Source organism: Triticum aestivum, chromosome 5B (assembly GCF_018294505.1).
Source record: "Triticum aestivum cultivar Chinese Spring chromosome 5B, IWGSC CS RefSeq v2.1, whole genome shotgun sequence".
In the NCBI taxonomy this organism is placed as follows: domain Eukaryota; kingdom Viridiplantae; phylum Streptophyta; class Magnoliopsida; order Poales; family Poaceae; genus Triticum; species Triticum aestivum.
Window position 1 is genome coordinate 14,719,550 of NC_057807.1, and position 9,120 is coordinate 14,728,669.

Here is a 9,120-nt window from a genome sequence, read left to right on the forward strand (position 1 = left end):
ACACCCTATGACGACCTTACCATTCAAATTTGAGTCAGCTTTGACGATGATTACTAACGGGTGGCTTGCAAACTGTTAGAGGTAACGCTACTACTTACGGTTTCATATAGATCTGCCAGTGGCGACGCATATGTTGTGACGTGTTTTTTTGCTATGGCTCATAGCTTTGTGAGGCCTGTCTGGCTCACCAAACTTCCTCCCTTGCAATTCATCTAAGCTATGTCCAATGCTTTCTGCATATATCATAATTCGCTCGGTTGGTGCTGTCTTACTCCTGGGTGTGTTAGACATCAAAAAAATTACAACAACATCTTGACTATCCATGTCGATAGATCGCAAATATCTCATATTACACTGCTGATGCAAAAATTATCACTGGGATGATGGTCACACACATATGCAATGTGAGGCAAGAGGCTTTCGTGTCACTACACTGTGATTGCTGATCTTGAAGAAAGCATTTATTATCTGTCTCTAGACTTAAAAGGCGAGCATATCATACTACTTCTATTTTAAGTGGTTTTCCAATCTAAAAGCTAAAGCTCTGTTATTACTCTAGCTCTAACAAATGTTTCGACTGTAATTTTTTATCATGCATTCTTCCAAACGAAATACCATATATGCCTTTGTTCTACATAAACGATGGTTGTGAATATACTTGTATTGTAACATAATAAAAATGAATATGTTCTTTTATTTGAGAGAAACAAAAAAAGAGAAATCTTTTTCTTGCAAGTTAGTTGGAGAGTACGGATCTCAAAGCAATGTTGAAGGGTTGGAGATAAGAGGTTCCATGTAGCTCAACCTACAGAGGAACTTTCTGTCTAGGGTATATGTTGTCACCCTCTAGGTAGCTAAAACTCTCTTCTCGAAACCGTGATACAGACTTGCGAACCGGGGTAATACTGGATCAAAGTCGCATGGCCATGCTTTCTGGTTGTGATCATGGTTATCAATTTCAGTTTCAACAAAATTTCAGCACCAACTGAAATAACTGAAATTCAGTTATTTCAGTTTGCATTTCAGCCAAAAGGCCGAAATATTCATATGAATTTAATTAAATATTTGAAATTTTCAAAAACTATTTTGAAAAATATTTGATTTCCTGTGTACTACTGAATTTGCTGAAATATTTTGACCGAAACGTAATATTTCAGTGTCTACTGAAATTAATGAAATTCAGTGAATTACAGTGAAATCTCACTGAAAGTGAAAACCATGGTTGTGATCACTCGAGAGGGATAGAGAGTATCTCTCTGAGTTAGAGGGGCAAATCCCATCTTGGACAACCATTTCTTGCGAGACTCTTCATGACTAACCCATAAGCTACCTATAAAACTAACCAATTACGGAATAACGTTTGATAGACCCTAAGAGAGTCACTCCGAAGTGTTGAAATACCTTTCTCTATTATTTACGTTTACTTGTTGAGGTTTTTGTAACCCTGGTTTACGTTCGAATAGGATATGGTTCTATCTCTTGTGTATGTTTTGTAGGAACCAAGTGAATCAATTGAAACTGATCTCCTACGTAAATACCTAAGCGATGTATACATGTACGAGTCCCTGCTACTAAATTTGCACACTCGTCCACCTACTCTCATATGTCATACAAAGACTAACTCTCTTTTCACACATCTCCAGCCATGGCATTCTGCTTCAACCTGCAGCCTTGCAATCCTATCAATCAGCAGGTCATTGAGCACCTCACGAGAACTAATTTCCTACTCTAGAGAGCACAAGTTCTCCCACAGATCAGAGAGTCCCTGATATTAAGCTAAATGGACGACACCATCATTGCACCCTGGGAGCACATTGAGGTTTAGATGGCTTACAAGAGCGGCATGGATGTGGCAAATCCCCTGTACATTATGTGAGTTTACCAGGAACAATAAGTGCCTGTATATGTGATGGGGTGTCTCTCCCGAGAGATCCTGGCGTAGGTCTTGGATATCACATCCAAGGATCCTCTCTAGAAGGAAATTAACGAAATATTATTCATCCCTATCACAGTCAATGGCAATCCAACTCCATGACCAACACTCTAACACAAAGAAAGGCGAGATGATGGCGTCGGCTTACTCCAAAAATATGAACGGGGTCATTGACGAGATGGTTGTGATTGGTAAGAAAATTGATGATGACGATTAATACCGCATAATCTTGCGGGACTCGACAGCAACTACAACTCCTTTGTCTCTGCCATCTCCGCCACGACCATCTAGAGTGATCAGCCACCAATCTCCCTCAGTGACCTATACGGTAAACTCTTTGCGTTAGGGAGCTGGTTTTAGGCCCAGGCTCCTAGCATACTCCGCAAATCTCACAAATAGGTGGGGGGGGGGGGGTCATGGCTCCTCAAATGGTGGAAACCGTTGGAATACCGGCGACAACAACAACTTTGATGGTCGCGACAATAGTGATGGTGGCACCTACCCAGCAACAGCTATGATGGTCGCGACAATAGTGGTTGCGGTGTCTATGGAGGAGGCAGCTACCAAGTTTGTGGTGCCTATGAAATTGGCTTCGGCGGTGGTAATGGCTCTGAGGTGAAATGTCAAATATGTCGCCGGGAATGTCATTAAGCATATTAGTGCTCGAAAGGGCATGAAAAGATCTTTCACACGCCAACATCGAAGAAGACGGTGAACACCGTGGAAAATTCCTACGGTGTGGATAACAACTGGTATGTTGACACCAAGGCTACTGACATATTACTAGTGAGCTAGGTACGCTCATGGTGCTTGATCACTACCATGGCCATGATCAAGTTCACGTTGCAAACGAGGAGGGTATGGAAATATCACATATTGGTCAAACACAATTTCATTCCCATAATCGTCCTTTATACCTTAAGAATGTCTTACATGTCCCAACCACATCGAAAAATATTATTTCAGTCCATAAGCTTGCTCATGAAAATCTTACTTATATTGAGTTTTAGCCTTAATTTATATTTGTTAAGGATCATATAAAGGGAGGGTATTAGGTCACACACAGTATATGGGTGCTATCTCTCCTCTACCGCGCAAGCCATGATCCATGGACAACAAACTACTTTTGCAAGAAAACCATCTTCCTCTAGGTGGCGTAGGCGTCTAGGGTATCCCTCGTATGCGGTGGTCAACAAAGTTCTTGAGGAAAATACTCTTCCTTTCTCCAATAAAAAAAAACAAGTTAGTTTGATATGCTGTCAAAAGTTAAAGAGCCATCGATTCATGTATCCTAGTTAAAGTATTGCTTCTATTCTCCATTAGAGCTCATGTTTTCGATGTATGGGGTCATGCTACACCTTTCATGGGAAGAAACAAATACTATGTCAGATTTATTGACAACTTTAGTAAGTTTACATGGATATACTTTCTCCAGAATAAATCTCATGCCTTTCCAAAATTTCATGATTTCCAGCACAACGTAGAATGTCTATTTGGTAAATAGATCCTTAGCATGCAAGCAAAATAAGGAGGTGAATACATTAAGTTAAATACTTCCTTTAATAAAATTGTTATTTCCTATCATGTACGGTGTCCCTATGCTCATCAGCATAATGGTTCAGCTGAATGCAAATATTGTCATATAGTTCAACTTAGTTTATCACTTCTCCCTCATGCATCCTCGCACGTAAAATTCTAGAATGAAGCTTTTCCTAATGTCATGTATCTCACTAATAGACTTCCTAGTAATAAGGTTAATTTTCAAACACCTATGGAGCATCTTCTACATGCCAAACTTGATTATTCTTTTCACGCATTTTTTGATGTGTTGTGTGGCATAATCTTTGTCCTTTTAATCAATAGAAGCTTCCGTTTCCTTCTAAACACTGTGTTTTCTAAGCTATAGTGGCCTTCAAATAGGGCACACATATCTCAATGTCGCCACCGGTTGAGTTAATATCTCAAGAGATGTTGTTTTTGATTAATCCATTGTCCCGCTTGAACTCCTCATACTAATGCCGGTGCTCAACTCTTGATATTATTCTTCAACCAGCAAACATTATTAATCCTTTTACTTGTTAATTTGGATCATGAGAATAATGCTCATAAAGATCATGTGTGAATTTCCAATACTAATGATGTTCCCGAACCTTCTTAATCCTTTAACTCATTTAGATCATGGGAATAGTATGAATAATGATCATGTGTCAAGTGGCCGTCGGTCTCGCTGAAGAGCGAGCGCCCCCCGGCTCGCCAAGTGGTGGCCTGATGGTGGACGCAGGTCATAACACACTTGACCAGCAAAAGCATAACCCAAAGTTAAAATACAAACCGAGAACTTCATTAGGACTGAATGCTTCATGGCAGTTTGCACATGCGATCATGGCTACCTGTTGCGCGTGTACGTCAGGGGCTGTGTGAGTGAGTGACTCTCTCCTAAGAATTACCTTTCTTCCTGGAGATATTTGGCTAAATTGGCTTTTCCAGGCTAGGAGGTATGGAGGTGCCAATTCAGCCAATGGCGGAAACAAGACAATGTGGTTGTGGTTTCGAGGTACTCTTCGAGTACCGGGTCTCGAGTTCCAAGGTGAAAACCCTAGGTTTGACCGTTACATGGTTGTACCTGGCAATGTGGTGTTTACACATTGTTTTCCTTGTTGAAAGCTTTGCTTCGAGATTGCTCAGACCTACTCTTCAAGGTGAAAACCTTTCATCTAACCTTTTGTGGTTAGATCCGGCGACGGCGGCACTAGCGCGTCGTTTCCCTTGTTTAAGGCATTGCTTTTAAAGAACCTCTATCATAGTGTGTGTGTTGTCAAGAATAGTGGTAAATGTTGTTGTTTGTTGTTGTGCGTCATTTGATTGCTTCAGAATTCTTTTGGTGCATGCCTTTTTCTTGTTTTTTTCTCCGCCTAGGCATAGCTTTGGTCTTCTTTGATTTTGCTTGTTGCCGGTGTAACTTTTTTGTGTGTGCGCTGGTTTTGGTTGTGTGGATCCTAATTGTGCAGAGGCCGGGTATCTACTCATTGTGTTTGTATCCCGTTGATGCTTCATTTTGTGTTAATAAAATCCACTCTTTGTCCCCAAAAAAATCCACTCTTTATCGACAAAAAAGCAACCGAGGTTCCCTAAAAATAAATCCCTAAAAAATGAACCGTAGAAGATTGAGAGACAAAGCAACCATAGATGGTTGCAGGATTCTCAAACAAACGAATAACAAGCCTATCAAGGAGGAGACCATCCATGCGTCGCGGTAGGAAGGAAGACGTTGGGATGAACTCCGGACGACGTCAAGGTCGTGTCATCATGGAGGTCAGCGGTATCGTGAGGACCGGAGATAATCCATACAAACAAGTGAACCAGTATGTGGTGCTTCACACCAAAGAACTCATGTGATTTCACCAAGCGTGTGCTCGGTAACAACTTCCATGATAACCTCTATCTTACCATTATATAGGATATGGCTACATCACTTTGTTAGAACCTTATGCACAGACAATCACATAGGAATTGCAAGTTTGGTAGTTTGGATACAGGAAAAGTAGCAAGAACGAGCTTGGGGCCGTGTGCTAACAGATGCCGAAACTAGTATTGTCGTGTTCTATATGCATGTTTACTTTTATTATGCATGTAGAGGTGTTTGTTTAGGTCGAATGTTAGCAGTATATGAGTTCGTGCTTCACCAACATTATGAGTGTGGTTTCAGTTGGAGGTGTACCAGGCGAGATGCGTACATCACGTGTGATGTGGACACTGTCAGATTGATTAGGGCATGCAATTCATTGGCGATAGTGGATTTCCATGGAGAAGTGGCTTCCGTGGGGTGCACTAGCGCATTGGGGCATGCCAATTAACCAGCGTATATATGCATTTCCCGTTGAGTAATGAGCAATAAAGAGAGGCTTCGAGGGCAGCAAAAACATTTAGCCAGTGTGGTCACCATGGAGCACTGTGCTAGAATTCTCATATAAATGGACCCTCCTACTCCGAGACACGATCTACTCATAATCTGGTATGCACGCGTTCCCATGTGTCATGTCTTCTTCCGACACAAACAAGCAAGCTTAGTATGATAGCATCTCATAAATCTGTCGTAGAAATGGAAGGTGTCAAAAAAAACAGTCCATTCATAAATCTTTCCCCATGTAAGACATGGGGAAAGCTACAACAACAACAAAGTGATGTGGTTCAGCACTAAGTCAACATCCATCGTTGAAGAACTAGTGCTAACGAGATCTCTCTGAAGATGGACGTGACAGATATGCGCAGTGGTCAACCAAAGGATTCTGCGTTACTAGAGCAAATGGGTGTGGATGCTTTGCTAACCTCAGTAGAACGCACCTCACAGCAGACGGTTGTGAAAGGGTACACGTATCATATTGTTGTTTTTACTGATTTTTCCAGTATAAAAAAACATGAATCCAAGAAAGCAGTTTTGTATATGTGAATATGTCGATAGGATAGACTGATCTAGACGTATCAAATGATTGGAATGTATGTGTGTATCATGTATTCTTTGAAGCGAAATACGTTGTTGTATAAGTTGACGGTTGTGCATGTCTTCTGTGATAGCATAATCAGAATGAATGTGTATTAGAGGAACTGAGGAAGTTTGTATCAGCGAAAATTATTCTTGTGATCGCCATAAAAAAAGAGAAAATTTTGTTTTTGCCACTCTAGATTTTGCCAATATTCCTTATGCCACTCCAGATTTTGACATTTCACTTTTGTCACTCTTAGTTTTTGACAATTATCACAATTGCCATTCCCGGAACAAAAGCAAAATTTTCAGAGTGGCAATTGTGATAATTATCAAAAGCTAAGAGTGGCAAAAATGAAATAAAACTACTTTGCTTTTGCCACAAAATGGCAATTGTGATAATTGTCAAAAACAAAGAGTGGCAAAAGTGAAATGTCAAAATCTAGAGTGGCATAAGAAAAATTCGCAAAATCTAGAGTGGCAAAAACAAAATTTTCCCATAAAAAAAGGAAATGATTCTTTTAAGGAAATGACTTGCTCACACGAATCTGATGCAGGCGAACGCCGCAATTTGGAGGAGTGTTTCTCCTACCGTGATGGCGAGACAGAGCCCATGACCTTGCATGATCGGCATGTGGACCTGGCAACAGTGCCCATTTCGTTTAATTTGGCTTTTGATTACCACGGTTAAGGATGTTGCTGCTTGGATTTTTGAATCTGACACTCGGACATGGTCCTCTATTGATTCTTGGGCTGGGCAGGTCGGGTCTACATTGTTGTGTGGTCTCGGCCTCTGAAGGGCGCATTGCTACCATAGGTTGAGCACATTGGACCTGTGTGCCTGCCCATGGCGGATTTCCGTATTCATCCCTCCTTCCGACCAAAAATATTAGGGCCCTGAGTGCAGTGACTTGTCGGAGGGTTTGACACGGGCAACGCGCCATAGGCCAGACCCATCTACAAGTTTTGTAGTCGGTTTTGTTTCATTCTTTTTGGTTTTTTAGATTTTTTACTTTTCTTTTTTGGAATTTATTTTCATTGTTTTTTATTTTCTTTTTCTGTCTTTTTTTTCATATTTACATTTTTAGTATTACATAAAATTTTAAATAAATTTAAATAGTGTACTCATTAGGTTTGATGTCCCTAGTTGGGTCACACTCGGTAGATTTATAATTAGTTTCCGAGAACACTCATTCCCTCCTCAAATCACTTTCCTCGTCTTATACTTTTGCCCATTGACCGTCACTTTGAAAATTTCATAACAAATTCATACTAACTCAGAAAGATGCGAATAAGATATCAAAATGTTCAGAAAAATGTCACCTATATGTGCATGTCATTTCCATTCATGACAAAAGTATTGGAAGTCCTCATCTAAGTTTGAGCTCATATGATCTCAGCCTGAACAGTAAAATATAGAAAAAAAATCTAAATTTTTTTTGGCGGCACAATGTTTTAGTGCTTGACAAGTTTCATAAGGGAATGCCGTCGTGGAAGTTGTGGACAAAAAAAATAATGCTCAAAACAAAAGCATTTTGGAGTGCCAATTTTAATATTTTGCCATGACTTCCATGAATATCAGCCCTTAATGAAACTTGGTAGGCACTCAAAACATAGGTAAATGTTTGCCACCAATTTTCTTTTAGTTTTTTCCGTTGTGTTAGATCCTATAAGTATGAATTCTCAAAACAAAAAGTTGCTACTTGTACGTGTATGTTCACTTGAATTCCGACAGTTTAAGTAATTAGGAATCTATTTTTAGAAATATCTATATTTAACTAATATTATTTAACTAAGTCAAAAAAAATTATGAACTGAAAATTGTTGTTGTAATTTTGAAGAGTGTTCACACTTCTTGGAAAACATGGAATTTTAAAAAATAATCAATTGGAAAATTTTGTTGTGAATTTTAAACATGTTGATAATGCATTAAAAATGTTTATCATGAATTTGAGAAATATTCATCGTCTATTATAAAAATTATACATGCTCTATTTTAACAATTGTTCATTGTATATTTCAATAATGTTCAAGGTGTATTATCAAAAAGTCATAGTGTATTTAAAAAAATGTTTACTTTGTATTTGAAATTTGTTCATTGTGTAGTAAAAAAATGTTCATAAAATTATGTATTTGAGAATAAAGTTGATCGTGTATCTTAAAGGTGTTCGTTGTGTATTTCAAAATGTTAATCAAGTCTTTTATAGGTTTAATTTATATTTCAAAAGTTTTATTGTGTGTTTAGAAATGTCCATCACATGTTTAAAATAGTTTATTGCGCAGTTATAAAACGTGCACCATATATTTAAAGGTTTTCATGTATAAGAAACATTCAAAAGGAAAAAGGAAACATGTTAAAACATATAAAAGCCTAGGGTTCCATGTTACTGCCTCGGTCCCCTTCTTCTTGTTGGCCCAATGACCTCGTTGTTAGCTTGAGGAATGATGACCCTGCCCTTTCTATATTCTAAGTTCTAGTATGTTCTTGCTTTCCCTTGGGTATTGGTCCCTTCCTGACGTCGACATGGTGGTGACGACAATGGCACACTGAGATAAGAACTTTTTGAACTCTGCTTAGGGATGATGCCTGATCTGGCACCGACGAAGAGCTTGTGAGGATACATATTTGTTTCTTTTCTCTGGATCGTGTTATTTGTTGTGTCAACCAAGGGCAACAATTGGTTGGCTCTTGGTACAACAACTTTGA